At 35.3% G+C, this 15,735-nt stretch overlaps 1 long non-coding RNA gene across 1 annotated transcript in view; it reads left to right on the forward strand.

The window, feature by feature from the left end:
• Window positions 1–285: 285 nt before the first annotated feature.
• The window catches only part of LOC139356059 (uncharacterized), a 41,920-nt gene continuing 26,470 nt past the window's right edge, over window positions 286–15,735 (forward strand). The window contains exon 1 of the long non-coding RNA XR_011607433.1: window positions 286–304. This is a non-coding gene — a long non-coding RNA (uncharacterized lncRNA). The remainder of the gene's footprint in view (window positions 305–15,735) is intronic.

Below are 15,735 nucleotides of genomic sequence, written 5' to 3' on the forward strand. Positions count from 1 at the left end.
CACCCTGAGAGCTATTTTTTTTGGCGGTGGGTGGTAGGGGTAATGGAATGTTTCTGATCTGGTTTGGATCTGTGTCCCCACCCAAATCTCATCGTGAATTGTAATCCCAATGTGTCAAGAGAGGGACCTAGTGGGAAGTGATTGGATTATGGGTGTGGTTTCCCCAATGCTGTTCTCACGATAGTGCATGAGTCTCACGAGATCTGATGGTTTTATAAGTGTTTGGCAGTTCCTTCAATTACTCGCTCCCTCACCTGTCACCATGGAAGACATGCTTTCTTCCTCATCATCTTCTGCCATCATTGTAAGTTTCCTGAAGCCTCCTAGCTATGCTTCCTATTAAGTCTGCAGAACTGTGAGTAAATTAAACCTCTTCCCTTGATAATTACCCAGTCTTGGATAGTATTCTTTATAGGAGTGGGAAAACAGACTAATTCATTTCCTCTTTGGTTGTGAATTATGAGAAACTTAAAATCTGGTGATAAAGGATAATTGAGGCATAATGAGTAATGACTAGGAGAAATCTTATTTAGTGTTCTGAAGGTTATGTGTTTGGCACTCAGTAGGGTCCTGGGTTACTTCAGGGACCTAGAGGATGATAGAAAAGGAAAGAAAAATCCTGCAGTTCAATTGAGTATATTTACACATATGCCCTCTCTCTGTGTTTATTCCCAATAACACATATTCCCATACCCCCAAACATCAATGCATCAATACATCTATTCACCTGACATGCAGAAAACAAATGCATTTCAAATTATCCATGATTTTGTATCTCTTGGCTCTTTTAAACAAATGATTTCTTTGTAAAAAATAGAGGATATGTAGACAATTTTTTAAATTTTCTAGTAAGTTAGGAGAAAGAACCCTCACAATATTGGTAAGTGTGTGTGTATATGCCTTGGTATAGATCCTTTAGGAAACTAAAATATAAGATGAAAAGTAGCCTGAATTCATCTCTCCTGATGTGGTATTGGGTCCATTTATTGTTGTTTTCTGTACTTTTTCAATGTTACTCAATTCTATCCCTTTTATCTTTGGTAACAACTTCAATACACATTCTTCATAAAGGTAGTTAGAGTGGTACTAAAAATACACAAGTCACATCGCAATAAGGCAACTCGTCAGGACCTGAGGTAATTCACTGGCACATTCTGTCTGTGGAAAGGAAACTATTATTGGTTTTGACAGATTGGCTAACCCTATGCAAAATTCAAATCCAAACTCTTTTTAAAATCCAAGTGAGTTGTCCAAACGTTAATCACTGAGGTCAGATGAAGGCTTACTTCATCAGTATTCAGCACTTTGCCTTAAGATGAAAGCAGGGAAGAAAGCTCCTCAGGTGGAGAGGAAATAGAGTCTTATCTGAGACCAAAGACTGACATCATTTGCTCATACCCAACTCCCATTGACTTCAATCAACTTCAACTTCTTATCAGAAAGAATTTTGCTACAGGATAAAATTTTGAGCTTCACTAATAGTATTACCAGAGGATCAAGGCTTGTAATAATGAGTTTAATATCTTGGATGCAGGAGGAATAATTGGATTCTGGCAAGTGTTTTAAATGTTATTGGCTTAGTGAATTTTATTTTTATTGTAGATTCTAAAATAGATATATATATGCAAAGATAGCTAAAAGGGATGCACAATATTATTTCAGTGTTGCATAAAAGATTTCAAGTTATTGGCTGAAGGAATTTGGCATACTTATCAAAATAAGCAATATGTATTGTGATTAATTTGGTTTTAACAAGAGCACCAGGTTTTTTAATTTGGCCTCTTCGATCATATTTGTTTCTTTCCTCTATCTCCCCTTTATCAATCCTTAAAGTGAATTACAATAACCTTATTATTTAATATAGTTAACAGTTACTGTATTCCAAGTGTGTACGGCCCAGTGCGAGGCGGATGTTGTTTCTTTATAAATGTTTGAGAGAAAAAACATTCATTATCTCCTTACACTACTCATATAATATATAAAAACAAATCCAAGGCTTAGAGACATAAAGTAATTGTCCAAGCACCAATACCTTATAAAAATATTCATAATCCCACAACCCATGTCTATTGAATCTTAGTTTAATGCTATTGTTATGTAGTATTTTCAGTTCTTAACATAATAATTGGGATAAATTTTATTCTTTGCTTTTAGGATCCATAATGGTCAAATGAACTGATCATGATCACATGTTTATTCACTTACAGATCTACAATTTTAATTTGACTTGTTGGCTTTAAATCTTGCATTTGACTAAGTGCTCCTTGTAGACAACATTTTTAAAGGCTATATAATGTTCTTCTAGGTATATGTACCAGAATTGCCAAACCACGTTTCTATCTGGAGAATTTCAACACCTTTTAGTTTCTTCTTAGTAAAACACAGTTATTAATTATAATAATGAATGAAATCTCTCCCTTCCCCAACCCCTGTTTTATGCGTGTGGTGGAGGAAGGAGTATTCATCAACATCTGTCAATTTACAATTATCTTTTGTTTTTTCCACTTTTTTAATGAGACCTCCAATTAGCCATATAGCTATCATAATTTTGTCTTGTATTTTTCTTTGTACTCACTTTCTAATTTTGCCATTTTTCTCTATTAGATAATCATATTAACTATTTAGTTTTTGTGTGAATTCAACCTCAAATCATAGAAAATATTCTTAGAAATTCTAGTAGTAATGAAAGGTTAGTCAAAATAATTTTCCCTGAAATCTGTACTTAGGTTATTAGAATGCCCCAAACGAATTCATGGCTTACCTCATTGAGAACTTGTTGACTCACTTTTATTCTAAAAATGCAAGCTCCCAAATTTCTGTTTTGGGAGTATTTTGGTGGAGAATGAGCATGGAAGTTGTACCATGTGTTGTTAGGGGTATACCTAAATACTGATAAAAATGTAAGAACCACAATTCCATATTCACATGTATTCATTTTAAAGGAAAGTAGAAATAACTTAGGCTACTGAAAATGAAAACCACTGATAGTTTTCCTTTGCGGAATAATCTTTTATTTTGCCTCTTTCAGTGGCAAATAACCAAAGCCCTGGAAGCTAGCGCAAATAAAGTGAATTCACTGCAGTCAACACATTGGAGCAAAAACTAGAATTTCATGAAAATCCAAGGAAGAGGTATAATGAAGATGTATCTCACTGACACTGAAGCTGTATGATAGTCACAAGTTTAGAAAATTCTAGAAGACTGCACTAGCAAAGATTAAGGTTTAACACTAGTATTGTTGCATTTATGTGATACATTTCATATTTACTGGTTACAATCAATGGCACTTGAGAGAAGAAAAGCAATACTCACTTTCAGTTAAAATCCAGCACTTGCTGCTTTTTTAGTCAAGTCTATCCCCAGTTAGAACACAAAATGCCAAAGAAGTGCTTATTTGACTCAAGAAACAGAGCTTAATGCCTTTAAATATGTGTAAGATTAAAAAAACTTTTGGCATAATCAAAGGCTAACGAGTGATTATCTTTTGAGGATTCTTTTGGAAATATTGAAATGACATCACTCTGCTAAAAAGGAATATTAAAGATATTTATTTCTGAATGATGAGGAATGCCATTGATAGATTTATTTTAACCCATTTTCATTTGGTGCATTAAAGTTTCAAAGTTCTCATTTAACTTTGTAGTTCTTAAACTTGGACTGCTTTCATGTAAGTGTAACATTGATATTGTTTTATTTATTTTAAACATGCATCTTTCCTGTATGTAAATCTGAGACTTTAAAAAATAAAATATAGGTATGAAACAAATCAGTAATTTATCCTCATATAGAATATTCTTCTTTTTAGTCTTTTACACCTGCCATGGTATTCTTAATGTGTTTTCTTATTCTGTCTTTACTAAAGCCTCTAGACTTCAAGTCCTAGATCACTGGTGTGAGTAGAGTGGCAATTTCCCCTTACACCTTATTGCTTTTCATCTTGCTCTAATAGTTGTAAAATATATTTTTATGTTCATCCCCATAAGAAAATAATTGAGAATACCATCTTATTATTTAAGGAGACCTAGGAATTTTAAATGGTCTTATCTAGAAATTCAAAGAATCAAGCTCAGGTACAATGTCAGACTCAGGTGAGACAAAACTTTTTTAGTGGCTTATCATAATTCTACTACAGACTTGACATTTATTCTAGTTGCTTTTAATGTCGACCTTTCTAAAATTCATGTTCTAGCTGTGCTAATGGATGTTTCAAAACATATGAGTACAGCTTAGGGAAGCTGATGGACTTTATTTCTTAAAGGTGTTACAGTCTTTTGACTTAAAAAATAATTTTAAAAGAGAAGTCTGACCTTTTCCTACTTCTTCAGGTGGAATTCCTAATTTTTCCTACTTCTTCAGGCAGAATGCTGTATTTGAGAAAGTGTATGTGTGTGTGTGTGTGTGTGTGTGTTTGTGCATAGGCTAAATGTGGCACTAGTGCATAGGCTAAAACGTGGCAGGGAAAGAAGCTAAAATGACTTAACTGCTTTTATCAAAATATATAAAATGATCTTTTATAGCTTATTATTCCTATATGCCATTATAGTTTATATTGTGTAAAAATCATATTAAATATGTATATTATATACAAATATAAAGATTTATTTTATGCATGTATACATACATAATTATATATATAATATATATAATATTATATATATATATGTATGTATACACACTTCACCTAGTATATATCTCTTAGTAAATGCCAAAATGAAAAGTTTAGACTGTCTTAAATAACAATGAAGTCAGGGACCTCACTGCTGTCCTTAGCTCATCAGGAGGTCAGGCACTGTAAACTGCTCCTCTAGAAGTAAGTAATACTTTCAAAACTGTGTGCTTCCATTGATAACAGCTCCTTTGAACAACAAGTAACATATTCATAAAAGTAAATGTAGAAACAGCAGGACGGATATTTTACTCATTTCATAACTACAGAAAATGTTTGAATTGTACATGCCAATGCTCCATTTATTGAAGTAGGAAACTGGAAGCATATCTATTGAAAAAACAGTTGTAGAGCTTTTAAAACAGAGGAACTTATAATACTACAGTATAATGTGCTACATAACTGGCAAATGCTCCTTTTCATAGACTTATTTTTATTTTGCTATAAAAGCTTTTAATACACATAACAATAACTTACATTTTTTGAATACTTGCGTGCTTTCCATGTATTCTCTCATAAAATTTCATTTTACAAATGAGGGAACTAAGAAACAGGGAGAATTGTACGTTTTCCAAAGTCACATGGCTAATAATTAAAAAAACACTTTTCAGCATACCTGCTGTAGAGCCCTGTGTCTAACTGCTGTGTATGAGGACTCTGGGGGGAATAGAGTGTGTCTTACTCAACGCTTCTTGATCAATCACTCAAAGTTTAAAAAACAAAGAAACAGCACATTTTTAAAAATACCTTAGAGAGAAATATTTTAACCTTCATTTAGATATACAGTAGGAGTCTAAAGAAGAACTGATTAGAATCAAATGCATTTCTGGTCTAATTACATAACAGCATTATGAAAGAAAAGCTGGGCTTTCCTTAAGTATATACTTAAGAGCACATGGTTGTTTATAATCAGCTTAATTATCATCAAGATGGAAACTTAACTATTACATTATTAGGCATAATTGAGTGGTTTGAATTTTCCTTCCTATAATTTTGTAAAACAATCTGCCAAAGTGCAAATTGCTTTGTTTTGCTGGTAGGCAATTTGGGGCTAAAGGAAACTCCTTAATATGCCAGACTTTGGCATGTTGGTCAGCTCTTTAGTTGGTGAAGAAATGATGAAATTGTGGAGAAAATTTTTGTTTAATTTGAATGCAAATTTTACTAATCTAACTCTCTGGCTTCTAAAATCTTTTTGAATTTGTCTGTTGGATAGGTTTACATGCATATGGCTCCATTTGCACACAGCTGTGCATTTAATTTACTTTTGATCCGTTCTCTTCTAGATAAATATTTTGAAGCTTGTCTCTTGATGGAAGTTAGGGAGAAATGAAACTTTAAGAACAGCAACATTGTCTGGTGAGCTTAAATTTAGATGATGTCTTCTGATTAGATAATGAAGTCAGGGACCCACCAGTAGAATCTTGACTTGGGAGTGACATGACTGTGTCACTCTAGAGATAGAGTGTGGGGAAATAATTTGCTTTTTCTGAGTTTCATCTTCACCATCAATTGGAGTGTGATGAGATTGATGTGAATGAGGTGATAGCTAAAGTTCCATTACACTGCAGTTCTGTTATTTTTATGTGGTTCTGCCTTCTAAAGTTATTTTCCTTTTCAAAAAAGTGAGATTTGAGACTCTGCATCCATACAATTTACCTACAAAACTAACAACTAAGGATTCCTTCATCAGTGTGACACTTTTTGGTGCCCAGGAAGATAAGATAGATGGTAAACCAGTAAATATCTTGTTTGCTGCAGTAACTTGCTAAAAATCAGTGTATACAGGAAATGGACTGTTCAAATAGTTCTCTTTTTCAAGACAATAGCTGTTCATTTGGGCAAGCAGCCTCTTTTCAGAGCAATAAATGTTCTAATAGGAAAACTGTTTGCTTATCAAGGAGTTGTCTTTCTTTTTAAGACTTATCAAGATCCTCACTTCACTGTGTTAACTAATCCCAAACTATTGTGTCATGATTTTGCCAAATCCCACTCAGATATCCATTGACAAGCCCACTTAAACCACTATAGGTTAATCCTCAAACCCTATAAATATTTGTCCCTGACCCCTATTCCTTTCGAAATCTAAGACTGCTCAGGTGGTATTGTTATTTACTATAGTAGGTATTAACCCCAACTTCACATGATTCTCAAATTATTTTTATGGTCTCCTTGGAAGTTGGCAATCCAAATTATTACCGTTTCTATTTTACAGATAAGTTATTCGATGTGGAAGAGTTACTGACTTGCTCATGAAGGCACAAATGATCAGGACTATGCTTGTACAAACACGTGGTTTCCTGATTCTTAGCCCACTGTTTTTGGGGGCATTTGGTAGCCTTATGAACAAAATTTCTTTGACTTTTAGTAGTTCAACAGTAAAATCATGACTTAGTTAGAATATTTGAGATAACTAATTTTATATTGAGGTTAAAAAATAGTATCACACTCTATTGAGGTGCTAAAACTCATGCCAGTTCTGTTAGTCAACACAGTCACCCAGTTGATATTTCAACCATCACCTACATAGCACTGTTCTAAGTGCTTTATAAATATGATCTTATTTAATTTTCATAAATGACAGTGAGATGTACCCTGTAGTTGTTCTAACTTCACTGTTGGCAAAACTGAGAGATTCAGTACCACAGCAATTACAAAACAATCCCCAAATTTCTAATCAAGCCATCTAGGCCCAGAGTCTGTGTTCTTAACCATTACTCTATGCTGCCTAGTCTAATTGTAGACCATATAAAACTTTTTATTGAAAAGTTCCAGACTCTAAAATTGTGTTTTTCTGTCTTCTTAGTATTTATAGGAAGGTACTTTAAATTCTAGGAGGGTTTCATAGTGAACTCCATGATGTCAAAGACAACACTTAATTCAAAAATATCTATGTAGGTGCCAGAATTTCTACTGTTGATTTTTCCCTTGGTATTATGGCTTTCCAAAATGTTAATGTGAATGAGTTTATGAGAAACTTGTTTCATGTAGTACAGACAACAAAGTATTTATAGGGAAAGTAATCTAGGAAAAAAAAAAGGAAAACTGTAAGAAAAGTAAGGTTTACCTCCTTCTGCATCACATTCATGAGGGTTTTCTCCTTCTTTGACAAATTCCTCATCTTGAACATTTACCATTGACTACCTTTCCCCCTTTTTTTCAAAACTGTGAGAGTATGAGCTTTCAAGTCAGGTAGATGGAACCAAAGAATGTATTAATGGCCCAATCCCACATTTCTCCTTCTGGCTTATAGGGAAGTGAAACAAGCCTATGGAGAAGTGGTAGTGAGCTGCCTCAGCTTCCCACTCTGAATCTGTTTGGCTGCAATCAGTCTACTCATGGGGCATATTTCTGGATCAATTTTAGAACATATTCAAACACTATTCAGCAGAGAAGTCTTCTACAAGTCCTTCTTTCCCTCTGTCTCATTTATTCCATAGTATCATTAGTAAATGTTTAACCTAGCTGTGTTATTTACCGAGGCCACCTATGGTCAAAAGAATAAGATAGAAGTTGCTCAAGATACTGATGATTCTGGACAAGTTAATTTGTCTCCAACCTGCTCATATTTTAGGGTTTGCGAAACTATCTTATCACATATTTTTGTCACATACATGCTCTTTTGTTTTTGTTGCCTTTATTTGTTTTGTTTTGTTTTGCAACTTTAGTTCTGTCTGTTTTTATGGGGGAGGGAGTTGGAGAGATAAACCAAAAAATAACTGTTCTCTTTTTTTTCTGCAATTGCCTGCCTCAAAAGTATACAGTAGACCTTGTAATGTGTGCACTAGGCTATAGTTTTCTATTAGCCCTTCCCTTGCCCTGCACAAAACAGAGCCAATCAAGAGGTACAACTCCACATTTGCAAGCCTCCATCCCTTGACAATACTCCAGTCACACTAGTCTTCTTTTGGCATGTTGAACATGCTAAATTCTCTCTTACTTCAGGGCGTCTCATCATGTTTTTCCATACTTTTTTTACTTTTTTCCCCTAACCATTCACATGATGATGGTCTCTCAATCATTTCCGTGGGTATTTGCTTTCTCTTGCAAGAGGCTCTTTGCCATTACCAGAAATCTGTGGGCACTAAACCACAAACACATCCAACAAGATGAGATTTGTTTTACTGAAACTTTAGAAACCACTGAACACTTCCCAAATCTAGAAGAGAACCTTTAGTTTCAAATACCATCTGGCAGCTTTATCCTAGAAGGTAAAATGAAGGATCCAAGACTAACTGAAACAAAGTCTTAAAAAATTGCATGAAGCACAGGAAACATAATTGGAATACTGGTAAAAATTGGGAAACTGATAAACTTATACTTACTGTAGGAGGGCAAAGATCCTTACTTTGTTTACAGTTGTAATTTAGCAATGCCTGGCATAAAAGCCCTCCTTCACTTTATCATACCTTATGTCCCATAAACTTTTCATATAGTTCCCTAGGATGTATATAAAAGCCTAATAAATATATAGGTAAAAAATTATAGATTTGTACATCTCTGGGAGTTGTGGGGATTAAGAATAAAATAATCATCCCTCCTTAATGGTAAATATGATGCGAAAAATTCTAAAACCTTAAAACTGAATAAGTAATGTACAGTTTTTACTTTTCAGATGTTTATGTCTCCTTTCAGTTACAATACTCTATTTACAGTGACTTCTCATATTTTTAAAAATGTCCAGTATATTTAAATCTCTCTTAAAATTTATATTTTACCTTGTTTTCTCTTACTATTCCTGCTTTCAGAATGTGAACACTTGTTGAAATTAAACTAGAGGCTTATTTACTTGTCAGTAGGAAGACCTCCTAACCAAATTGTTTCAAAACCATTTCTGGAAAGGTATGTAGGGGCAGAAGTGGGATCTTGAGTTCTACTCTTGGATACAAAAGAATCCATAGAACAGTTGTGTAAAGAAGTGAGATGAAGTCATTCCGTTTCTGGCTGGTGCATACTCTAGTCCTGTCTTTCTGCATGCAGATATTTCAGTAAATGGCAGAAGCCATGTTTTAAAGTATTAATAGTCCACAACCTCATTTTCAAAATATTGGCTGCCTTCTTCTCACTCTTTAAGCTTTAGCCCATTCTTCATGGTCTTCCTCAGCAAGATCTTCCTTTACCTGACTTCAATCCAAAATATTTGTTGCCTAATAATTAATTAATTCATTATTGCTTTATTCCTTTGTAGTTTGTCTACTATACCATATCATCCAGGAGAGCAAAGGTCTGTTTTTTTCTGTTTTATTATATCTCTAGCACTGATACTAGGGAAGCTGAATAAATTATTAGGAAAACACCAAATGTAAGCCTTGATATTTTTAGCCAAAATCTGACATCCAGCTTCAGCTTCAGATTCACCCTGAATATATACAATTTTTATTGGTTAAATATACCTCAATAAAGCTGGTAAGGAAAATAAGAAATTCAGCGGTAGGCTGAGGAAGGCTGAAGAGCTAAATGACAAAGCTGTGTCATTTTTCATATCCCTAAATTTGTTCAAGATAATAATAGTCTGATCGTGTAGATTAACATGCTACTTAATTGCCTTACTTAGACAGTGAGAAGTATGCCATTTTCATGCCAGATGTTGTTTTCAGGAAATACGTTCTTTATTTTGAGAAATTAATATATTTGAATGATGTAGCGCATTGCCTGAGCACCTAGGGGCCATTCTTTTATACTTCTCTGGGTATTTAATTACTTTGGTTCGTGTAAAAAAGTTTTTCTACAAATTTTTACCTCACAATCTTCAGCATCCTGCCTATAGTTGGAGTACAAATATGAATTATTCTCCATCTGCCTATGAATCCCAGCAAGCTGATGACATACATATTTGGATACATTAAGTTTGGCCTGGGGTTCAGAAATATGCCTTTTTAATATGCACCACACAGCGGCTTCTCATGAAGAACTTTCGGGTAATGATTGGCTGCTGCTAATACTTATCTGATTTTTAAAAATGTTTAAAGTATTAATGTTATTGATCTAGAGAGGGGTCCTATTATCAACAATGAGTCTCAGTCAACAGTTATTCCATTTGCTCAAAAACAATGACAGGAAAAGTTTATTGTGTGGAGCCTCAAGTCAGGAAAGGTCAGGTTTTCAAACAAGGGTGAATGTGTGTTTGAACTGGCAATCTGAGTTCTGTTTTCACGGATCCAACCAGAATAGAGAATAGCAGTATGATTGTGATAATAGGTGGGCAATTATCCTCTAGATGTGTAAGCTATGTGAGAGGCCACAGTTTCATAATTCAGGACAAAATAGGGCTTGTGATCAGATTGAGTGGGATGAAACTTATTATACAAGACTGTGAATAGGCAATTGATTTTTGAGGCAATTGGTACTACAACCTGCAGATAGTTACTATCCCAGGGCAAGAACTGCCTTCCCTTCTGCCATGGATTTAAGCAGCCATGAACATGTGACTAAAGACAGCTAGCTCCCATTGTTCCCCTGACAAAACAGTTCTGAGTAGAGATAATTGCCCTGGAAATCGAGTTCCTTTGCAGGTTTTTTGTGGTTAAGATTGATCATTAATGACATTGCCCAAATTATCTCCAGCTTCTACTCTTGCCTCCTCGGTATTGCATCTTATATTGAATAAGTCAATGCCTAATTACTGTACTATTACTCATCTTCAAGAAGTTGAACCAAAAATTCTTTGTGATTAATCATTAATGTTTCCTGCCAACTATTATTTGGCTTAGTTTTGAATTCACTAAAAACTGCCGCTTCTCTGAATTCGTAGCTCTAAATTTTATGAAAAACATGTTTGAAAATTGTTACCAACTTAATCTTACATCAAAAAACCCAAAAATTATTTATATGAAAATGAGTCATTAATGAGTATGGAAGTCTGGAAAAATAGTAGGACAGAAGACTGAGAACTATAAATGTGTGGAAAGTAGGGTTGGATTAATTCTAAATTTTTTTTATTCCATTCATACATTCTATAATATAATTCTGTGATTGTAGGACTTGATTACTTTCTTGTTTGCTTGTTAGTAACCTAAATTTTCATATCATATCATTGCTTATCAAGGCAAGTCCAGATAAAATTTCTGTTATTGTAACGCCAAAGGTTCTTGACTTAGCCATGCCAAAGATTTGGTGTAGCTGCAGCCTGAGGTGAGATAGCTACACTGATCGAACTGAGAGAAAAAAGCTGTAGGCTTTATTGAGCAGAGTGACAGTACAAAGCTTCCCCAGCGTGGAAGGGGTCCCGAATGGGTAGCCAGTGTTAGATTCTTTAATCACCTTTTAAATTATTTAAGGAGAGAAATACGTGCAGTGCGAAGATGTTACCAGAGTGAGAAACAAAGACAATTAACATGTCTCAGATCTTGAGGAAAACTGGAATGAAACTTAAGTTTTATCTAGTTTATGACCTTGCAGCAGCATGGCAAAGGAGACAGGATCTCGCAGGATTTTACAAATTGTGTTTACATGGAATTGGAATTGAGAACATAGATAAGGTCTGCTGGTCACAGAAAAACAGACTTTTAAGTTTCCTTTTAGTTTCAGGGGAGGGGGAAGGGAGAGAGGACACAAGGAAGCTTACAACAAAATTTTTGCTGTTTATAGCTTTCTTGTGGAAGAAAACACATGCATAAATTCTGATGTTAGGAATATTTTAAGCATATATTTTCAATATTATTCATCTAGGACCAAAGCGAGTCCTGATGCTGGAAATGAGTGAGTTTCACAGCTTTCTGAGCCCCTACTCGACCCAGGAAGCCCAGCTGGCACCTCCTCTCATTATGTTCTTTTTCTAATGCCTATTATTGACTAGATAATTCAATCAGGAAAAGCCATTCTTTATTTTCTGCTGAGCTATATTCTTTTTAATTGGTTCTGGTCTGCAGGACCAAAATAATTTTTTTTTTTCTTTTGCTTCCTGCCAGTTGTTTTACTTTGTTTTCCATTTGATTCATCACATTCTTGAGTTAATTTCTTCTCTGGTCTGTTTGGTGCATTCTGCTCTGATCCTCTATTTCTTGAAAATATTTTGAAAGGACATAACGATACAAAAATGCGTAACCTCCCTTCCCCCCCCCCCCCCACCCCGATGTTGCTAAACTCTTTGTTCTGCTTTCTAATCTCTGCACGTACCAGAGGTTTCGTAAGTTCTGTAAGTACATGTTTTTCTTTCTGAGGCCAGGTCACAAGGAATATTTAAGTAAGATAGCCAGGTCACAAGGTGTGTTTAAGCAAGATAGCCATAAACTGGTTGTGCAACCTGACGCAATATAATTAACTGCCTTTGTGTAAAACTGCTCTTCCGCCTCAAGGGTTGTACTGAAATATCAGAAATGGCGGGAACCAATCATAGTTTGCCAAATCGCTTTGTTCAAACTCCAGCCAATCATACCTCTAATTTGTATAATGATTCTATGCCTACTTTCCTTAGACTATATAACATTGTTCGGAGCTCAGTGGGGGAGCTCTCCTGCCCATCTCGTTTCACGAGCGAGGGAGAGTTCCAGGTTCGAACCTGTAATAAAGATCCTTGCTGCTTAGCTTTGACTCTGGACTCTGGTGGTCTTCTTCGGGGAATAAACGGTCTGGGCATAACAATTTAAGCAGGTAACAACTAAAAAAGGAAGTTCATGATTTACACCTATTGCTTGTACCTCAGAATTTTACCATCTACTATTTTCTCACTGCATCATGTAGTCAAAGCATTACTGACATCAAGGCTGGTACCACTAGTGTTTCTGAATAACTGGATTTGCTCCGGTCCTCTCATATAGACTGAACAGGAAATCATTACGAAGTCTTCACTGCTTATTATATTCTCTTGCTGGAGACAACTTGAGTGTGAATGTGGTCAGTTTCCTAAGCACAAATGTGCTGTCTAATATCAATGATAAAAGATGAATTTCAACCTATATCCCTTTCCTACCCCAATACTGCTTTAATTGAAAACACCTTTGCAAAAAATGTAACAGTGAGGAAATTATGACAGTGAAAGAGATCTTACTTAACTGACTTTCTCCTAACCTCCGAGTTGCCCCTTGTTCATTCCTGAACATGGGCACATGGGCTGAACTAACTTCGAGAGAACCTTAGTTTATAGTTTAACTTTGAAACAAATATAACAGCCCTTTCTTGAAACAAACACCCTTCTTTCCTGAGGACCAGACTGTATTGTAAGACTAACAAATTAGCCACAAGATTAGAAATTACAGTTTAGAAGTCATGTAGCCAGAGACCACAAGATTCTGTTCTCCTCAACTGCTACTAGACATAACATCACTATTGTAAAACCTGAGATGGGTGCTTGAGAGATTTTTTTAGACTCTGCTTTCTGATGCATTATTTGGCGTCACCCAAAGTCAGTCATCTGACTTAAACAGTTCTGGGATTCCATCCAGGACCAAAAGACAGCAAAAAGAACCCACTTTGGCTCCCTATGACTTCATGTCTGAGCCAACTAATCAACACTCCCCACTCCCTGGCTCCCTACTTGCCAAATTATCCTTAAAAACCCCAGTCTCCAAATTTTCAGAGAGACTGATCTGAGTCATAAAGCTCTGGTCTTCTGTTCAGCCAACTCTGCATGAATTAAACTCTTCCTCCATTGTGATTCCCCTGTCTTGATAAATTGACTGTATCTGGGCAGCAGGCAAAGAGAAACAATTGGGCAGTTATGCTAACATAAAAGTATCTGGGGAAGAAACTTAATTTTTCTCTATGATATTACCTGAAAAGCTAAAAAATAAACCCCAAATATACTTACTAACAAGTATCTATACAGAAGCACCTACTTATTCATCTACCACTGGTAACCTTCCTAGGTTTGCTCTTTGTCGAACAAAAAGCAAAATACGTATCTAAGAACATAAATAACTGCTTTGCTACTTTGTTTTTCTTCCTTTTTCTTCCACCCTCTTATTTTGTTACTTGCTAATCTCTAAAACATGGAGAAATTAATTTCTGATTAGAGATTTTAGGGGTTGGAGGGACTTTTTATTTTTTTCTTTTTGGAGGGACTTTCATATACAAAATGCATTTCTACTGAAACTTAAAGGATAAATAAAATTTGAGAAAGATGAAAACGGTAAATATAGAAACAGGAAATTTCAGATAGAAGATTCTAGAACAGGGTTCCCTAACCCCCAGGCCACAGAGCAGTAGCATTAGGAACCAGACTGCACAGCAGGAGGTAAGCAGTGGGTGAGTATTACCACCCGGGTTCCACCTCCTGTCAGATCAGTGGTGGCATTAGTTTCTCGTAGGAGTGTGAACCCTATTGTCAGCTGTGTATGTGAGGGATCTAGGTTGCCCATTCCTTATGATCTGAGGTAAAACAGTTTCATCCTGAAACCATCTCCCCAATCTAGTTTTTTGTGGAAAAATTATTGTCCACGAAACTAGTCCCTCATGCCAAAAAGGTTGGAGACTTCTGCTCTAGAAGACAGTCTGTGAACAGAGATGGAAGGCTATGCCATATGCATCCAGATTAGTGAGTACAATCTTAAACCATACAACATAATCAAGGAATTTATAATCAGTGGAAAGAGGCTTATTCTTTTAAATTAATTCTTCATTACAAGAAAATGAATGAACCAAGTGATATTGGCAAATGATTTCAGGGAGAAGTTGATGTGGACCAAAATAATCTCACAAGAACTTTGTACATGCCTTGAGCCGGCCTTGGGTTATGGGTAAGTTGAGAATGGGTTATAACAGATCAAACCATGGAACTGTTTTCCTCTCTTTTTCATGATCTATATCCCCTAGGATTCTTCATGAAATATAATACTTTATGGTCAAATACATTTGAGAAACACTTTCACTCATCCCTAATTGATAATCTCCATGAAATTTGGAATATTTTAATTTACAAAAAAATCCCAGAGAAAATTAACCTTTTCATCTTTAATATAATGGTTACTTAATATGTTTGCTTACGCAACCTGCTCCTCCTATTAACTAGTTCTGGGAAACTTTGGGAAAAAGCCTCCCTACACTAGATAGCAGAAGTTGTGCAATTAGAAAGAAAAGCTCATAAGAGAAAATAAATCGTAGGGTAAGACAAAACAACTTCTACCGCACATATT

This window comes from Macaca nemestrina, chromosome 9, assembly GCF_043159975.1.
Source record: "Macaca nemestrina isolate mMacNem1 chromosome 9, mMacNem.hap1, whole genome shotgun sequence".
NCBI lineage: Eukaryota > Metazoa > Chordata > Mammalia > Primates > Cercopithecidae > Macaca > Macaca nemestrina.